Source organism: Salmo salar, chromosome ssa14 (genome assembly GCF_905237065.1).
Source record: "Salmo salar chromosome ssa14, Ssal_v3.1, whole genome shotgun sequence".
Classification (NCBI taxonomy): domain Eukaryota; kingdom Metazoa; phylum Chordata; class Actinopteri; order Salmoniformes; family Salmonidae; genus Salmo; species Salmo salar.
The window spans coordinates 41,731,485-41,747,955 of record NC_059455.1 but is presented as its reverse complement, the minus strand read 5'-3'; the positions used below and the strand labels follow the sequence as shown (position 1 = coordinate 41,747,955).

General features: G+C 47.8%; 1 protein-coding gene across 10 annotated transcripts in view; it reads left to right on the top strand.

Moving 5' to 3' along the window:
• LOC106569640 (muscleblind-like protein 1) overlaps window positions 1–16,471 on the top strand; it is a 116,364-nt gene that overhangs the window by 7,384 nt on the left and 92,509 nt on the right. Inside the window, exon 1 of one of the 10 annotated variants that reach the window (XM_045694387.1) lies at window positions 8,201–8,845. The exons of 2 other annotated variants lie outside the window; for them this stretch is intronic. The gene's annotated coding sequence lies outside the window, so the exon portion shown is untranslated. Of the gene's footprint in view, window positions 1–8,200; window positions 8,846–10,194; window positions 10,220–16,471 lie in introns of those variants that run through there. 7 more of the 10 variants (XM_045694381.1, XM_045694389.1, XM_045694386.1 and 4 more) reach the window with 7 other exon arrangements.

The following is a 16,471-nucleotide window of genomic DNA, read 5'->3' as shown; positions in this document are numbered from 1 at the left end:
AGAAGATCTGTGTGGAAAAGTATGTTACTTTAAAAACAACCAATGAGACGACTTGTTATAACCACAAAACTGTCCACAGTTCTGTTGCTTTCACTTTAAATGGAGAGAAATGTACTCTGTGGTTGAGACAAATAGAGAAGGGGTTGAGTGCTGAGAGGAAATGGTCACAATGAAAATAGAGTGCGAAAGAGAGAGAAAAAGCAAGATGGAGTGAGTGCAAAGTACTGGCATGATGCAAACAGAGGGAGAGGGAAATTCCACGTCAGTGTCTGAAGAGTTTCACATTGAGCCCAGATCTGAGTGAGAGTTCCTAGTGCTGCTTCTACATTGGAGCCAGAACAGCATCAATTACTCTGTTCCTCCATTACAGGTCCAAGAAAACTATTCCTCCATTCTGGATCAGAGTGACCTGGCCTAATGTGACCACTGACCTACAGACCCATACGGGGCCCCAGTTTCTCATCGAGAACAGAGAATCATATTAAAGCTAATTAAAAGCAGACATTTTGGCTCTCACATAAATGGATCTGTTTCCATGTGTGGTGTGTGATCGGTTTTCATGTATGTGAACAGTAATGGGGAAAACCGATGTCCATCACAGTTAAAACTTGTACTTGTAACTAACCTGCACTAGCTCAGAGAAAGCTCTCAACTCTCTTCCCCTTTTTCTATTTCAACCCGAAATGACAAACTTTTGGCACAAAGTCTGTGGTAGGAGCTGGTATGCAGCCGTTTCTCGCTCTCTGCTGGTAGAGAGAGAGAGGGGGGGACAGAGATAGAGACAGACAGAGAGGTAGAATGAAGAATTGAGAAAGGAAGCTAGAGAAAGAGAAGAGAAAAGGAAATCAAGAATGAGAGAAAAAGAAAGAACAAGAGAGTACTGCACTTTGAAAGGTATGTCCTTGCAGAATTCAGAATTCACCTCAGTAAGTGATGTAGCTGGGACTAGGACTGGGACTGGGACTAGGACTAGGACTGGGACTGGCAGAGATGGTCACCCAGGGTTTATTACAGGTTATTTATCACCAGCCCTGAGTTAGACAGGCCTACAACGCTCTGCTGCTAACTGGTACAGCACAGCACATCACCCAGAGAGAGAGAGGACAGAGAGAGCAAGGGGGGGGGGGTAGAGCGAGAGGAGAGAGAGAGGACAGAGAGAGCAAGGGGGCGGGGGGGGGGGGGTAGAGCGAGAGAGAGGAGGGAGAGAGAGAAGGAGGTGAGAGGACAGAGAGCGAGAGGGGTGGGTAGAGCGAGAGGAGAGAGGACAGAGAAAGAGAGGAGGGAGAGAGAGAGGACAGAGAGAGAGTCCTGGGAAACATGTAGTGTAGAAGTGCACTGCCATTAAATGACTGCCATTTCACTGAAATACTGTAGGTGATGAAACAATTGGAGTCATAGACAAAATGTCAGTTTTTTTTATGGACTCTTGATTCAACTATTTTCCGAACTAGGCGTTTCACCTTTGTTCCAGTTAGGCCTAGGGAAGCTGGTTGCAAAAGTCAAGTGCAACAACACCACTGACCTCGCATACTCTCTATGAGTAACAAAATGATCCCTGGACCCAATGCTGCGGCTGTGGCCATCCCTCCCTCCCTGGCCATCCCTCCCTCCCTGGACATCTCTCCCTCCTCCTCCCTCCCTGGACATCTCTCCCTCCTCCTCCCTCCCTGGCCATCCCTCCCTCCCTGGCCATCCCTCCCTCCCTGGACATCTCTCCCTCCTCCTCCCTCCCTGGCCATCCCTCCCTCCCTGGCCATCCCTCCCTCCCTGGCCATCCCTCCCTCCCTGGACATCTCTCCCTCCTCCTCCCTCCCTGGCCATCCCTCCCTGGCCATCCCTCCCTCCCCTGGCCATCCCTCCCTCCCTGGCCATCCCTCCCTCCTCCTCCCTCCCTGGCCATCCCTCCCTCCCTGGCCATCCCTCCCTGGCCATCCCTCCCTCCCCTGGCCATCCCTCCCTCCCTGGCCATCCCTCCCTCCCCCTCCCTCCCCCTCTCTCGCCCTCCCTCCTCTCTCTCTTTCAATTCAGTTCAATTCAAGGGGCTTTATTGGCATGGGAAACATATGTTAACATTGCCAAAGCAAGTGAAATAAACAATAAAAACGTAACATTCACAATAGTTCCAAAAGAATAAAGACATTTCAAATGTCATTATGTTTATATACAATGTTGTAATGATGTGCAAATAGTTATAGTACAAAAGGGAAAATAAATAAACATAAATATGGGTTATATTTACAATGGTGTTTGTTCTTCACTGGTTGCCCTTTTCTTGTGGCAACAGGTCACAAATCTTGCTGCTGTGATGTCACACTGTGGTATTTCACCCAGTAAATATGGGAGTTTATCAAAATTGGGTTTGTTTTCAAATTCTTTGTGGATCTGTGTAATCTGAGGGAAATATGTGTCTCTAATATGGTCATACATTTGGCAGGAGGTTAGGAAGTGCAGCTCAGTTTCCACCTCATTTTGTGGGCAGGGTGCACATGGCCTGTCTTCTCTTGAGAGCCAGCTCTGCCTACGGCGGCCTTTCTCAATAGCAAGGCTATGCTCACTGAGTCTGCACATAGTCAAAGATTTCCTTAATTTTGGGTCAGTCACAGGGGTCAGGTATTCTGCCACTGTGTACTCTCTGTTTATGGCCAAATAGCATTCCTATGTGTGCTCTGTTTTTTTGTGAATTATTTTCAATATGTCAAGTAATTATCTTTTAGTTTTCTCATGATTTGGTTGTGTTGCTGTCCTGGGGCTCTGTGGGGTGTGTTTGTGTTTGTGAACAGAGCCCCAGGACAAGCTTGCTTAGGGGACTCTTCTCCAGGTTCATCTCTCTGTAGGTGGTGGCTTTGTTATGGAAGGTTTGGGAATCGCTTCCTTTTAGGTGGTTGTAGAATTTAACGGCTCTTTCCTGGATATTGATAATTAGCGGGTATCGGCCTAATTCTGCTCTGCATGCATTATTTGGTGTTTTACGTTTTATGTTTGTCCCATTTTGTGAATTCTTGGTTGGTGAGCAGACCCCAGACCTCACAACCATAAAGGGAAATGGCTTTTAAACTCTAAGAAACGTCCCTTTTTCAGGACCCTGTCTTTCAAAGATAATTCGTAAAAATCCAAATAACTTCACAGATATTCATTGTAAAGGGTTTAAACACTGTTTCCCATGCTTGTTCAATGAACCATAAACAATTAATGAACATGCATCTGTGGAACGGTCGTTAAGACACTAACAGTTTACAGACAGTAGGCAATTAAGGTCACAGTTAAGAAAACTTAGGACACTAAAGAGGCCTTTCTACTGACTCTGAAAACCACCAAAGGAAAGATGTCCAGGGTCCCTGCTCATCTGCGTGAATGTGCCTTAGGCATGCTGCAAAGAGGCATGAGGACTGCAGATGTGGCCAGGGCAATAAATGTAATGGCCATACTGTGAGACGCCTAAGACAGCGCTACAGAGAGACAGGACGAACAGCTGATCGTCCGTGCAGTGGCAGACCACTTGTAACAACACCTGCACAGAATCGGTACATCCGAACATCAGTGCTCAGACTGTCCACAATAGGCTGAGAGAGGCTGGACTGAGGACTTGTAGGCCTGTTGTAAGGCAGGTCCTCACCAGACATCACCGTCAACAACGTCGCCTATGGGCACAAACCCACCGTCGCTGGACCAGACAGGACTGGCAAAAAGTGCTCTTCACTGACGAGTCGTGGTTTTGTCTCACCAGGTGTGATGGTCGAATTCGTGTTTATCGTCGAAGGAATGAGTGTTACACCGAGGCCTGTACTCTGGAGCGAGATCGATTTGGAGGTGGAGGGTCCATCATGGTCTGGGACGGTGTGTCACAGCATCATCGGACTGAGCTTGTTGTCACTGCAGGCAATCTCAACGCTGTGTGTTACAGGGAAGACATCCTCCTCCCTCATGTGGTACCCTTCCTGCAGGCTCATCCTGACATGACCCTCCAGCATGACAATGCCACCAGCCATACTGCTCGTTCTGTGCGTGATTTCCTGTGAGACAGGAATGTCAGTGTTCTGCCATGGCCAGCGAAGAGCCCGGATCTCAATCCCATTGAGCACGTCTGGGACCTTTTGGATTGGAGGGTGAGGGCTTGGCCATTCCCCCAGAAATGTCTGGGAACTTGCAGGTGCCTTGGTCGAAGAGTGGGGTAACATCTCACAGCAAGAACTGACAAATCTGGTGCAGTCCATGAGGAGGAGATGCACTGCAGTACTTAATACAGCTGGTGGCCACACCAGATACTGACTGTTACTTTTGATTTTGACCGCCCCCTTTGATCAGGGACACATTATTCTATTTCTGTTAGTCACATGTCTGTGGAACTTGTTCAGTTTATGTCTCAGTTGTTGAATCTTGTTATGTTCATACAAATATTTACACGTTAAGTTTGCTAAAAATACACGCAGTTGACAGTGAGAGGACGTTTCTTTTTATAACTGATTCAAGTATTTTTAGCCAGATCCTAATGATATGTCAAAGTTTATGTTCCTTTTGATGGCATAGAAATCCCTTCTTGCCATGTCTCTCAGATCGTTCACAGCTTTGTGGAAGTTACCTGTGGCTCTGATGTTTAGGCCAAGATATGTATAGTTTTTTGTGTGCTCTAGGGCAACGGTGTCTAGATGGAATTTGTATTTGTGGTCCTTGGCGACTGGATCGTTTTTGGAACACCATTATTTTTGTCTTACTGAGATTTACTGTCAGGGCCCAGGTCTGACAGAATCTGTGCAGAAGATCTAGGTGCTGCTGTAAACCCTCCTTGGTTGGGGACAGAAGCACCAGATCATCAGCAAACAGTAGACATTTGACTTCAGATTCTAGTAGGGTGAGGCTGGATGCTGCAGACTGTTCTAGTGCCCTCGCCAATTTGTTGATATATATGTGAAGAGGGTGGGGCTTAAGCTGCATCCCTGTCTCACCCCCCGGCCCTGTGGGAAGAAATGTGTGAGTTTTTTGCCAATTTTAACTGCAGACTTGTTGTTTGTACATGGATTTTATAATGTTGTACGTTTTTCCCTCAACAACACTTTCCATCAATTTGTACACAAATACAATATTTTACCAACCAAAGAAACCAACACGTCATAGTAGACAGATGCAGTATACCGACTAGAAAGGCCACAACTCAAGGACACAATATGAGAGAGAGAGAGAATAGTCTTTCTCTCTCTATCCCTGCCCTGATCAGTAAACTATCTCTCTCTCATATTGTGTCCTTGAGTTGTGGCCTTTCTAGTCGGTATACTGTATCTGTCTACTATGACGTGTTGGTTTCTTTGGTTGGTAAAATATTGTATTTGTGTCTGTGAGCTGTGATAGGTTCTGGAGAACCGTATCCTGGCTTTCTATGTTTCCGTGGTGATGGGGGGACACCTCAGAATCAGCCAGTGGTAAATCAACAACAAATAACAAGATAATAATAATGATGATAATAATAAATAATAATGCTCTCTGCAAATCATAGAAAGATAGTTAGAACTGTCACAAGAATGGAAATAGTCACTAAATAGACACATCTGTCCAATGAAAATAGACACAAACATGTCAATACACAAATAAGTACTAGATAGACAAACACGCAAATGAATAACTACATACCTTTACGCAACCCCTCTCCAAATACGCACAAGTAAATCAATAAATAAGTACTTTTTTGGCGTGAGCGCTCAGCTTGTAATCCTGTAGGATTCCTCATGATATCAGGATGGCTATCTTCCCATGGCTCCAGGGTATTGCAGTATTGGGTCCAAATCCTGCTCCGAGAAGACACTACCTCCTGCTCATGCTTTCCCCAGGAGGAGGATAAGTAGGGATGGAGTGGCCTAAGTCAACACTGGCACAGCTGTGCAGGCCAGACAGGCCAGGTGATGCCTTTGTCTTGCCCAGTGAAGGCAGTCTTTATGTGGGGCTGCTGGGCCTCGTCTGGCCCAGTAAAGAATATCTGGTTCCCAATGCATTTCCAGAACCAGGCTTTTTTCTGGATCAAAAAAAGGGGCTTATGTGGGGGGGCGTGGCGGGGGGGGCGTGTTAATGGGCGAGGTCAGCCCACGGTGCGGTTGAATTCGGTCAAGGCCCAGGGAAAGAACATTTTAGGCCCCCATCTTGGCGGTGGAGAGATTTCTTTTTGTGTTTTTAAGACAATTTCCTGCAACTTTACAGATTTCTCCATGGACCTGAGAAATGTTACCATTTTAAAGCTAAGTTCCTGCAATTCTACGCATTTTGCAATGGCTAATGCGGTGTTATTATGCTCAAACATTATAACATTATCAATACTCCTATTTTAGTGATTGTTAGATCTCAAATATTTATTATAAAAATATATAGGTCCATCATCTTTTCTACATACTGTCTGGTGTTACTCACTTAAGTTTACACTGAAAGTTTTTTCCACTCCAAAAATGTATAAACATAAATAAATTAAATTCATATATTTATATTTTGATATTTGTTACTTTTTTGACTTTTCTATGCAAAAAAAACCCCTGAGAACGTTTGACAAAGATTCTCAGGGATGTTCCCATGCTAAGTTGGGCTGGAGGCTGGGGGCTGGAGTGGTAGGCTGGGGCTTAAACTGAGGTTCTGGGCCAGTGGGCTGGGGTGCTGGGGCTATGCTGGGCTGGGGTGGTAGGTGGTGTATGGGGCTGACTCCAAGGCCGGGTGGCTGAGGCTGGGGCTGGGGCTGAGGCTGGGGCTGGGTCTGGAGGTAGACTGACTGGCGAAGGTGTGTGTTCATTGCGTGCCATATTATTGAGGCACTGAAGGAGCAAGGCTCAGGAAAGAAGCCCGGTGTAATCTGTCAGAAGCCCTCCAGAATTTTCTCCTGAATTCCTTCTCTTCGCTCCCTTAATCTTTTGATTCTTTCCAACTTCTTTCCACTGTTTCACCCCTTCTTCTTTCCCCTCTTGCTCTTCCTCCTCTCTTTTTTCATCTCTCCCCTTCTATCTCTCCTCTTTTATGTCTCCCCCTCTACTATGTCTCCCCCTCTACTATATCTCCCCCTCTTCTATGTCTCCCCCTCTTCTGTCTCCCCCTCTTCTATCTCTACCCTCTTCTATGTCTCCCCCTCTACTGTCTCCCCCTCTACTATCTCTCCCCCTCTTCTATGTCTCCCCTTCTATGTCTCATCCTCTTCTATCTCCCACTTTTCTATTCCACAATCTGTCTCTTCCCTCCTCTCTCTTCCCTCTCTCTGTCTCTCTCTTCCCTCCTCCCTCTGTCTCTCTCTTCCCTCCTCTCTGTCTCTCTCTTCCCTCCTCTCTGTCTCTCGTTTCCCTCCTCTCTGTCTCTCTCTTCCCTCCTCTCTGTCTCTCTTCCCTCCTCTCTCTCTCTCTCTTCCCTCCTCTCTCTCTCTCTCTTCCCTCCTCTCTCTCTCTCTCTTCCCTCCTCTCTCTCTCTCTCTCTCTCTCTCTCTCTTCCCTCCTCTCTCTCTCTCTTCACACCTCTTTGTCTCTCTCTTCCCTCCTCTCTGTCTCTCTCTTCCCTCCTCTCTCTCTCTCTCTTCCCTCCTCTCTCTCTCTCTCTTCCCTCCTCTCTCTCTCTCTTCCCTCCTCTCTGTCTCTCTCTTCCCTCCTCTCTGTCTCTCTCTTCCCTCCTCTCTCTCTCTCTTCCCTCCTCTCTCTCTCTCTCTTCCCTCCTCTCTCTCTCTCTCTTCCCTCCTCTCTCTCTCTCTCTCTCTCTCTCTCTTCTCTCCTCTCTCTCTCTCTCTCTTCCCTCCTCTCTCTCTCTCTTCCCTCCTCTCTCTCTCTCTCTCTCTTCCCTCCTCTCTCTCTCTTCCCTCCTCTCTCTCTCTCTCTTCCCTCCTCTCTCTCTCTCTCTCTTCCCTCCTCTCTCTCTTCCCTCCTCTCTCTCTCTCTCTCTCTTCTCTCTTCCCTCCCCTCTCTCTCTTCCCTCCCCTCTCTCTCTTCCCTCCTCTCTCTCTCTTCCCTCCTCTCTCTCTCTTCCCTCCTCTCTGTCTCTCTCTTCTCTCTCTCTCTGTCTCTCTCTTCTCTCTCTCTCTGTCTCTCTCTTCTCTCTCTCTCTCTCTTCCCTCCTCTCTCTCTCTTCCCTCCTCTCTCTTTCTCTCTCTTCCCTCCTCTCTCTTTCTTTCTCTTCCCTCCTCTCTCTGTCTCTCTCTTCCCTGCTCTCTCTGTCTCTCTCTTCCCTCCTCTCTCTCCTTGAAAATAACAGTGTTGCTGTAACAGAGCACTTCCTGGTGTTGGTCAAGTGGGCGGACCGAGAGGTGGAGAGAAAGAGAGAGAGAGAAGCAGCCAGGAAGCTGCAGCAGAGAGTCTGCAGGATTGGTTTTGCCCAGCGCAGTCAGTTGTGCCTCCCCCTATTCTTCCTCTCCACTCCTCTCCTCTCCTCCTCCTCTCCAGCTGCTGCTACAGTGCAGCCAGCCGTCCAGCGAGTGCAGCTCTCCACAGGCTGCATCAGTCGGGCGTCCAGAGACACATCACAGCCACCAACAGCAGTAGGGAAGGGGAGACACTAGCGCACGGAGCCAAGCCCGCAACACACACACACACACACACACACACACACACACACACACACACACACACACACACACACACACACACACACACACACACACACACACACAGAGGCAGACACTCCTCCTCTCCCGCCACACTATTCCGCGTGGCGCCTTCACTCATTTGCTTGTTCACTCGCTCTCTCGCTTGCTCCGGTCTTCTCCCTCGCTCCTCTCTGCTCTGCCTGAGAATGGTCCAGCCGGTGCCTGGGGCTCTGCTGTCACGGCCTGTCTGAACACACACACAGAGACAGACACACTCAACAGACACACGGATGCATGCGCACAAACCCAACAGCCATGTGAGAGGTAAGGGTTTCCGTCTTTATTTCTCTTTCTCCTTCTCTCTCTCTGTGACGAGGCGATTGACTGTCTTTTTGACTGCAGTAAGGGACCAGCCTGTTGTAAAGGAAAGATATGCTGGGGTTTGTTAGCTTTAGGCTCTGTCTGCGTCTGCGTATAACATCTGTTTGTTATGCCTTACACACACACACACACACACAGAAAACGCATACCAGACCAAAAATAGAAGGTCACACAATCGCTTCAATAGCTTCTTCCTGTGGGGAACGCTAGTGTGTGTGTGTGTGTGTGTGTGTGTGTGTGTGTGTATAGTGGGTCGTGGTTGCTCGGGGAAGCAGGAAAGTAGATCAATAGATCCATTCCTTCTGTCTGACTCAACAACTCAACATGTTGGGAACCAACCAGAGAGAGGCTTCCCACACACTGGTTGTTTTTACGTTGTTTCCACGTCTCAACATGTTGGGGACCAACCAGCCAACCAGAGAGAGGCTTCCCACACACTGGTTGTTTTTACGTTGTTTCCACGTCTCAACATGTTGGGGACCAACCAGCCAACCAGAGAGAGGCTTCCCACACACTGGTTGTTTTTACGTTGTTTCCACGTCTCAACATGTTGGGGACCAACCAGCCAACCAGAGAGAGGCTTCCCACACACTGGTTGTTTTTACGTTGTTTCCACGTCTCAACATGTTGGGGACCAACCAGCCAACCAGAGAGAGGCTTCCCACACACTGGTTGTTTTTACGTTGTTTCCACGTCTCAACATGTTGGGGACCAACCAGCCAACCAGAGAGAGGCTTGGTTAACGACTAAACTTAAGACCTATTTCCTATTTTCTACTTTCCTTCTTTTTGTTCTGTTTCTGTCTCCTCCCTGCTCTGAATGTCAGCGTAAGGGGGTGGCGTGTTTTTTAGCGTGTGTGTGTGTGTGTGTGTGTGTGTGTGTGTGTGTGTGTGTGTGTGTGTGTGTGTGTGTGTGTGTGTGTGTGTGTAAGGTGAACTCCCCGCCTGCTGCATGTAAATGATGTGTGACATGTGGAGCTGCTGCTACCTTATATGGCGAGCGCTGTATTTCAGTACAGTAGAACCATGCCAAACATTCCGGGTCACGGAAGGAGAAGAGCGTGTGTGCGAGGGTGTCTGTGGGAGTGTGTGCGAGGGTGTCTGTGGGAGTGTGTGCGAGGGTGTCTGTGGGAGTGTGTGCGAGGGTGCCTGTGGGAGTGTGTGTGACTCTTTGCCTGCGTGTGTCTCACAGAGAAGGAGAAACTGAGAAAGAGAGAACAAGTGAGAAACAGAGAGGGAGGAACAGAGAAAGAGAGAGACCCAAGAGAATGTATGGTTTTTACTAGGTTGCGGTGCGACGCTGTTGAACCGTAGCTAAGTAAGTGAGAACATACTTTGAACGGCTGAGAGAGATTCAGTTATGTTGTCATGTAATGGTTTTAACATGTGTGTTCAAGAGTAAAGTTTGTCCTGTTGTCTGTGTGTCATGATGAGAAGACGTACCGAGGGAGCGTTATGACTGGTTGTGGGCTGAAGGGAGACTCATGATGAGAAGACGTACCGAGGGAGCGTAATGACTGGTTGTGGGCTGAAGGGAGACTCATGATGAGAAGACGTACCGAGGGAGCGTAATGACTGGTTGTGGGCTGAAGGGAGACTCATGATGAGAAGATGTACCGAGGGAGCGTTATGACTGGTTGTGGGCTGAACGGAGACTCATGATGAGAAGACGTACCGAGGGAGCGTTATGACTGGTTGTGGGCTGAAGGGAGACTCATGATGAGAAGACGTACCGAGGGAGCGTAATGACTGGTTGTGGGCTGAAGGGAGACTCATGATGAGAAGACGTACCGAGGGAGCGTTATGACTGGTTGTGGGCTGAACGGAGACTCATGATGAGAAGACGTACCGAGGGAGCGTTATGACTGGTTGTGGGCTGAAGGGAGACTCATGATGAGAAGACGTACCGAGGGAGCGTTATGACTGGTTGTGGGCTGAAGGGAGACAGTAGCTACTAGCTATCTTCATTGAACCCTCCTTCTCTGGATTTAGTCCTCTCCTCTCCTCTCCTCTTCTCCTCTCTCCTCCCTTCTGTTCTTTTCTTCTCTAAGTTTCCTCTTGATTTCCTCTGAGATGCTTTATGAATACTGCTGTCTATTGTCTTCTCCTCTCCTCCTCCCTCCCCTTCTCTCTTCTCCTCTCCTCTCCTCCTCTCTTCCCGTCCTCCCTTCTCCTCTCCTTCCTTCTCCTCTCCTCCTATCCTCCCGTTTCCTATCCTCCCTCATCCTCTACTCCTCTCCTCCTCTCCTCCCTTCTCCTCTCCTCCTCTACTCCCATTTCCTCTCCTCCCATTTCCTCTCCTCCCTTCTCCTCTCCTCCTTTCCTTTTCTCCTCCCTTCTCCTCTTCTCCTCTCCTCCCTTCTCTTCTCCTCCTCTCCTCTCGGTTTCCCCATTGTTTCCTGGTGTCTGTGGTTGAAGCACTGATGAGGAATGTAGTTGTTGTGAGTTACATTGTTTTCAGTGGTCCAGACAGAGGCAGGCAGATAGAGATACACTGCTGATTGCGTAGTGCAGTGTTTCCCAAACTAGATCCTGGGCCCCCTGGGTGCACATTTTAGTTTTTTGCCCTAGCACTACACAGCTGATTCAAATAAACAAAGCTTCATGAATCAGCTGTGTAGCGCTAGGGCAAAAAACAAGAAGAGTTTGGGAAACACTAGCATAGTGGGTTTTGCCCTGTGGAATGGAGCTTTCCCCTGTGGACTGGAGCTTTCCCCTGTAGAATGGAGCTTTTCACTGTAGAATGGAGCTTTCCCCTGTAGAATGGAGCTTTTCACTGTAGAATGGAGCTTTTCACTGTAGAATGGAGCTTTCCCCTGTAGAATGGAGCTTTCCCCTGTAGAATGGAGCTTTCCCCTGTAGAATGGAGCTTTCCCTTGTGGAATGGAGCTTTCCCCTGTAGAATGGAGCTTTCCCCTGTGGAATGGAGCTTTCCCCTGTGGACTGGAGCTTTCCCCTGTAGAATGGAGCTTTCCCCTGTAGAATGGAGCTTTTCACTGTAGAATGGAGCTTTTCACTGTAGAATGGAGCATTCCCCTGTAGAATGGAGCATTTCACTGTAGAATGGAGCTTTCCCCTGTAGAATGGAGCTTTCCCCTGTAGAATGGAGCTTTCCCCTGTAGAATGGAGCTTTCCCCTGTAGAATGGAGCTTTCCCCTGTAGAATGGAGCTTTTCACTGTAGAATGGAGCTTTCCCCTGTGGAATGGAGCTTTTCACTGTAGAATGGAGCTTTCCCTTGTGGAATGGAGCTTTCCCCTGTAGAATGGAGCTTTCCCCTGTGGAATGGAGCTTTCCCCTGTGGACTGGAGCTTTCCCCTGTAGAATGGAGCTTTCCCCTGTAGAATGGAGCTTTTCACTGTAGAATGGAGCTTTTCACTGTAGAATGGAGCATTCCCCTGTAGAATGGAGCATTTCACTGTAGAATGGAGCTTTCCCCTGTAGAATGGAGCTTTCCCCTGTAGAATGGAGCTTTCCCCTGTAGAATGGAGCTTTCCCCTGTAGAATGGAGCTTTTCACTGTAGAATGGAGCTTTCCCCTGTGGAATGGAGCTTTCCCCTGTAGAATGGAGCTTTCCCTTGTGGAATGGAGCTTTCCCCTGTAGAATGGAGCTTTCCCCTGTGGAATGGAGCTTTCCCCTGTAGAATGGAGCTTTCCCTTGTGGAATGGAGCTTTCCCTTGTAGAATGGAGCTTTCCCCTGTAGAATGGAGCTTTCCCCTGTAGAATGGAGCTTTCCCCTGTAGAATGGAGCTTTCCCCTGTAGAATGGAGCTTTCCCCTGTAGAATGGAGCTTTCCCCTGTGGAATGGAGCTTTTCACTGTAGAATGGAGCTTTCCCTTGTGGAATGGAGCTTTCCCCTGTAGAATGGAGCTTTCCCCTGTGGAATGGAGCTTTCCCCTGTGGACTGGAGCTTTCCCCTGTAGAATGGAGCTTTTCACTGTAGAATGGAGCTTTTCACTGTAGAATGGAGCATTTCACTGTAGAATGGAGCTTTCCCCTGTAGAATGGAGCTTTCCCCTGTAGAATGGAGCTTTCCCCTGTAGAATGGAGCTTTCCCCTGTAGAATGGAGCTTTCCCCTGTAGAATGGAGCTTTTCACTGTAGAATGGAGCTTTCCCCTGTGGAATGGAGCTTTTCACTGTAGAATGGAGCTTTCCCTTGTGGAATGGAGCTTTCCCCTGTAGAATGGAGCTTTCCCCTGTAGAATGGAGCTTTCCCCTGTAGAATGACTTGATCTTGCTGATATTAAACATCTCTTTGACAAGGGAGACTCCTCCCAAGACAGCAGCAAAATTAATTGCAAACACATATTTATTTTTTAACTGTAATGTGTTCTTCAGTCCCTCGCGGAATAAATTGCTGACATACTCTGTGTGTTGGTGTGTGTGTGTCTGGCCCTAGCACTCTGTGTGTGTTGTGTGTTGTGTGGATGTTTCCCAGTATCTCTCTATGATCTGTGCTCTGCCCTGAGGACAGGATTAAGTGCCTGAGAGGTTCCCACTGACAGCTTAAGCCTTCAGTATAGTGGCGGTTTTGTGTTTACAGGCATGTTATTACCGTGTTTACGACTGTGTTTGAACCGTGTGACACCTCATATTACACCCATATCACACTCCATACCATGCTGTCATGGCACCGGGGCAGTGGGCAATTCCACCACTGCCATACGGTCCAACCGTGAATGCTTGGTAGGTTGACCGTAACTGAACCAGACTACTGGCAGCTTATCTGATTTCATTGTCTCAGTAGATTTGAAGTATTATGCCTGGAATTAATTAAAAACATACTGAAAATAAATACTAGTGAAGGGTTGAGCTGTGACCTGACCTAAAGACAACTGTAAGTAAGGAGCCTTGGCTTGTGCAAGCTGGAATAGGAGCAGGAGCCTATATCCTGTTTCTGTAGCGTGAGGCAGCTTGATGTACAAGTACACCCCCTGGACAGGACGCCAGTCTATCGCAGAGCCCCTTACCCCAATCTTTTTCCTTAAAGGGATTCTTTGGGATTTTGGTAATGTGGGCTTTGATCTACTTCCCCAGAGTTAGTTGAACACATGGATACCATTTGTATGTCTCTGCGTGCGGTTTGAAGGAAGCTGCTAACTAGTGCTAGCGCAATTGCTAACTGGCGTTAGTGCAATGACTGGAAGTCTATGGGTATATCACAGACTTCCAGTCATTGCGCTAATGCTAGTTAGCATTGGCTCACAAAACAACCTCTAACTTCCTTCATACTGGACACAGAGACATACAAATGGTATCCACAAGTTCATATTACTGTGGGGAAGTAGATAAAGGGCCTCATTGCCAAAATCCAGAAGAATCCTTTAGTGCCAAACAGAGATGCACTGGGCCCCATTTTTACAGTCTTTGGTATGACTAGGATGGGGATTGAACTCCCAACTTTTCTAATCTCACAGCAGACGCTCAAGCAACAAGGCCACTGAGTTCGTCAAAGAAACACCAGACAGGGTTCAGCTGTGGCCTGACCTAAAGACAACCGTGCTACTTTGTTACTGCAAGGCTTTTATGCAAAGCTACTAATAGAATGATGAATGTAAGAATCATCCTTGTATATCGGTTAAAATCTCTGGAAGAGAAACATTCCTACACTGACAATGCACAGTGGAGCCTGAAATGATTGACACCCTTGAGAAAGATGAGCAAAGATGACTGTATAAAATAAATAATACACATTCTGAGCGATATTGTATGCAAAACATTTTTGGGGAAATTATATTATTTTACTAATACAATTGCACAGAGATAGATATATTTTTGAACAAGTAATATATATTTTTTTCAAAAAGGATGGGGTCAAAATTATTGACACCCCTGTTTTCAATACCTTTCTATACCTCACCTTCAAATCCAAGTTTATTTGTCACATGCGCCGAATACAACAGGTGTAGACCTTACAGTGAAATGCTTACTTACAAGCCCCTAACTAACAATGCAGTTAATAAAAATACAGATAAGAATAAGAGATAAAAGTAACAAGTAATTAAAGAGCAGCAGTAAAATAACAATAGCAAGACTATATACAGGGGGGTACCGGTACAGAGTCAATGTGCGGGGGCACCGGTTAGTTGAGGTAATATGTACATGTAGGTAGAGTTATTAAGTGACTATGCATAGATGATAACAACAGAGAGTAGCAGCGGTGTAAAAGAGTGGTGGGGGGGGGGCTTTCCTCTAACACCGCCTGGTATAGAGGTCCTGGATGGCAGGAAGCTTGGCCCCAGTGATGTACTGGGTCGTACGCACTAACCTTTGTAGTGCCTTGCGGTCAGAGGTCAAGCAGTTGCCATACCAGGCAGTGATGCAACCCGTCAGGATGCTCTCGATGGTGCATCTGTAGAACCTTTTGAGGATCTCAGGACCCATGCCAAATCTTTTCTGTCTCCTGAGGAGGAATAGGTTTTGTCGTGCCCTCTTCACGACTGTCTTGGTGTGCTTGGACCATGTTAGTTTGTTGGTGAAGTGGACGCCAAGGAACTTGAAGCTCTCAACCTGCTCCACTGCAGCCCCGTCGATGAGAATGGGGCCATACTCGGTCCTCTTTTTCCTGTAGTCCACAATCATCTCTTTTGTCTTGATCACGTTGAGGGAGTGGTTGTTGTCCTGGCACCACACGGCCAGGTCTCTGACCTCCTCCCTATAGGCTGTCTCGTCGTTGTTGGTGATCAGGCCTACCACTGTTGTGTCGTCTGAAAACTTAATGATGGTGTTGGAGTCGTGCCTGGCGTTGCAGTCGTGAGTGAACAGGGAGAACACCTTGCGAGGATAACGGTGCCTGGTCTTGCAGTCGTGAGTGAACAGGGAGTACACCTTGCGAGGATAACGGTGCCTGGTCTTGCAGTCGTGAGTGAACAGGGAGAACACCTTGCGAGGATAACGGTGCCTGGCCGTGCAGTCGTGAGTGAACAGGGAGTACACCTTGCGAGGATAACGGTGCCTGGCCGTGCAGTCGTGAGTGAACAGGGAGTACACCTTGCGAGGATAACGGTGCCTGGCCGTGCAGTCGTGAGTGAACAGGGAGAACACCTTGCGAGGATAACGGTGCCTGGCCGTGCAGTCGTGAGTGAACAGGGAGTGCACCTTGCGAGGATAACGGTGCCTGGTCTTGCAGTCGTGAGTGAACAGGGAGAACACCTTGCGAGGATAACGGTGCCTGGCGTTGCAGTCGTGAGTGAACAGGGAGTACACCTTGCGAGGATAACGGTGCCTGGTCTTGCAGTCATGAGTGAACAGGGAGTACACCTTGCGAGGATAACGGTGCCTGGCCGTGCAGTCGTGAGTGAACAGGGAGTGCACCTTGCGAGGATAACGGCACTGATACTTTTCTAAAATGTTTTCTGAGATGGGAGAACACATTGGCAGGGATGTTAGGCCATTCCTCCATACAGAATCTTTCCAGATCTTTGATATCCTCCATCTGGTCTTATGGACGGCCCTCTTCAGTTAAAACCACAGGTTTTCAATGGGGTTCAAGTCCAGAGTCTGAGATGGCCATTTCAACATGTTGATTTTGTGGCCAATTAACCATTTCTTTGTGGATTTTGATGTTTGC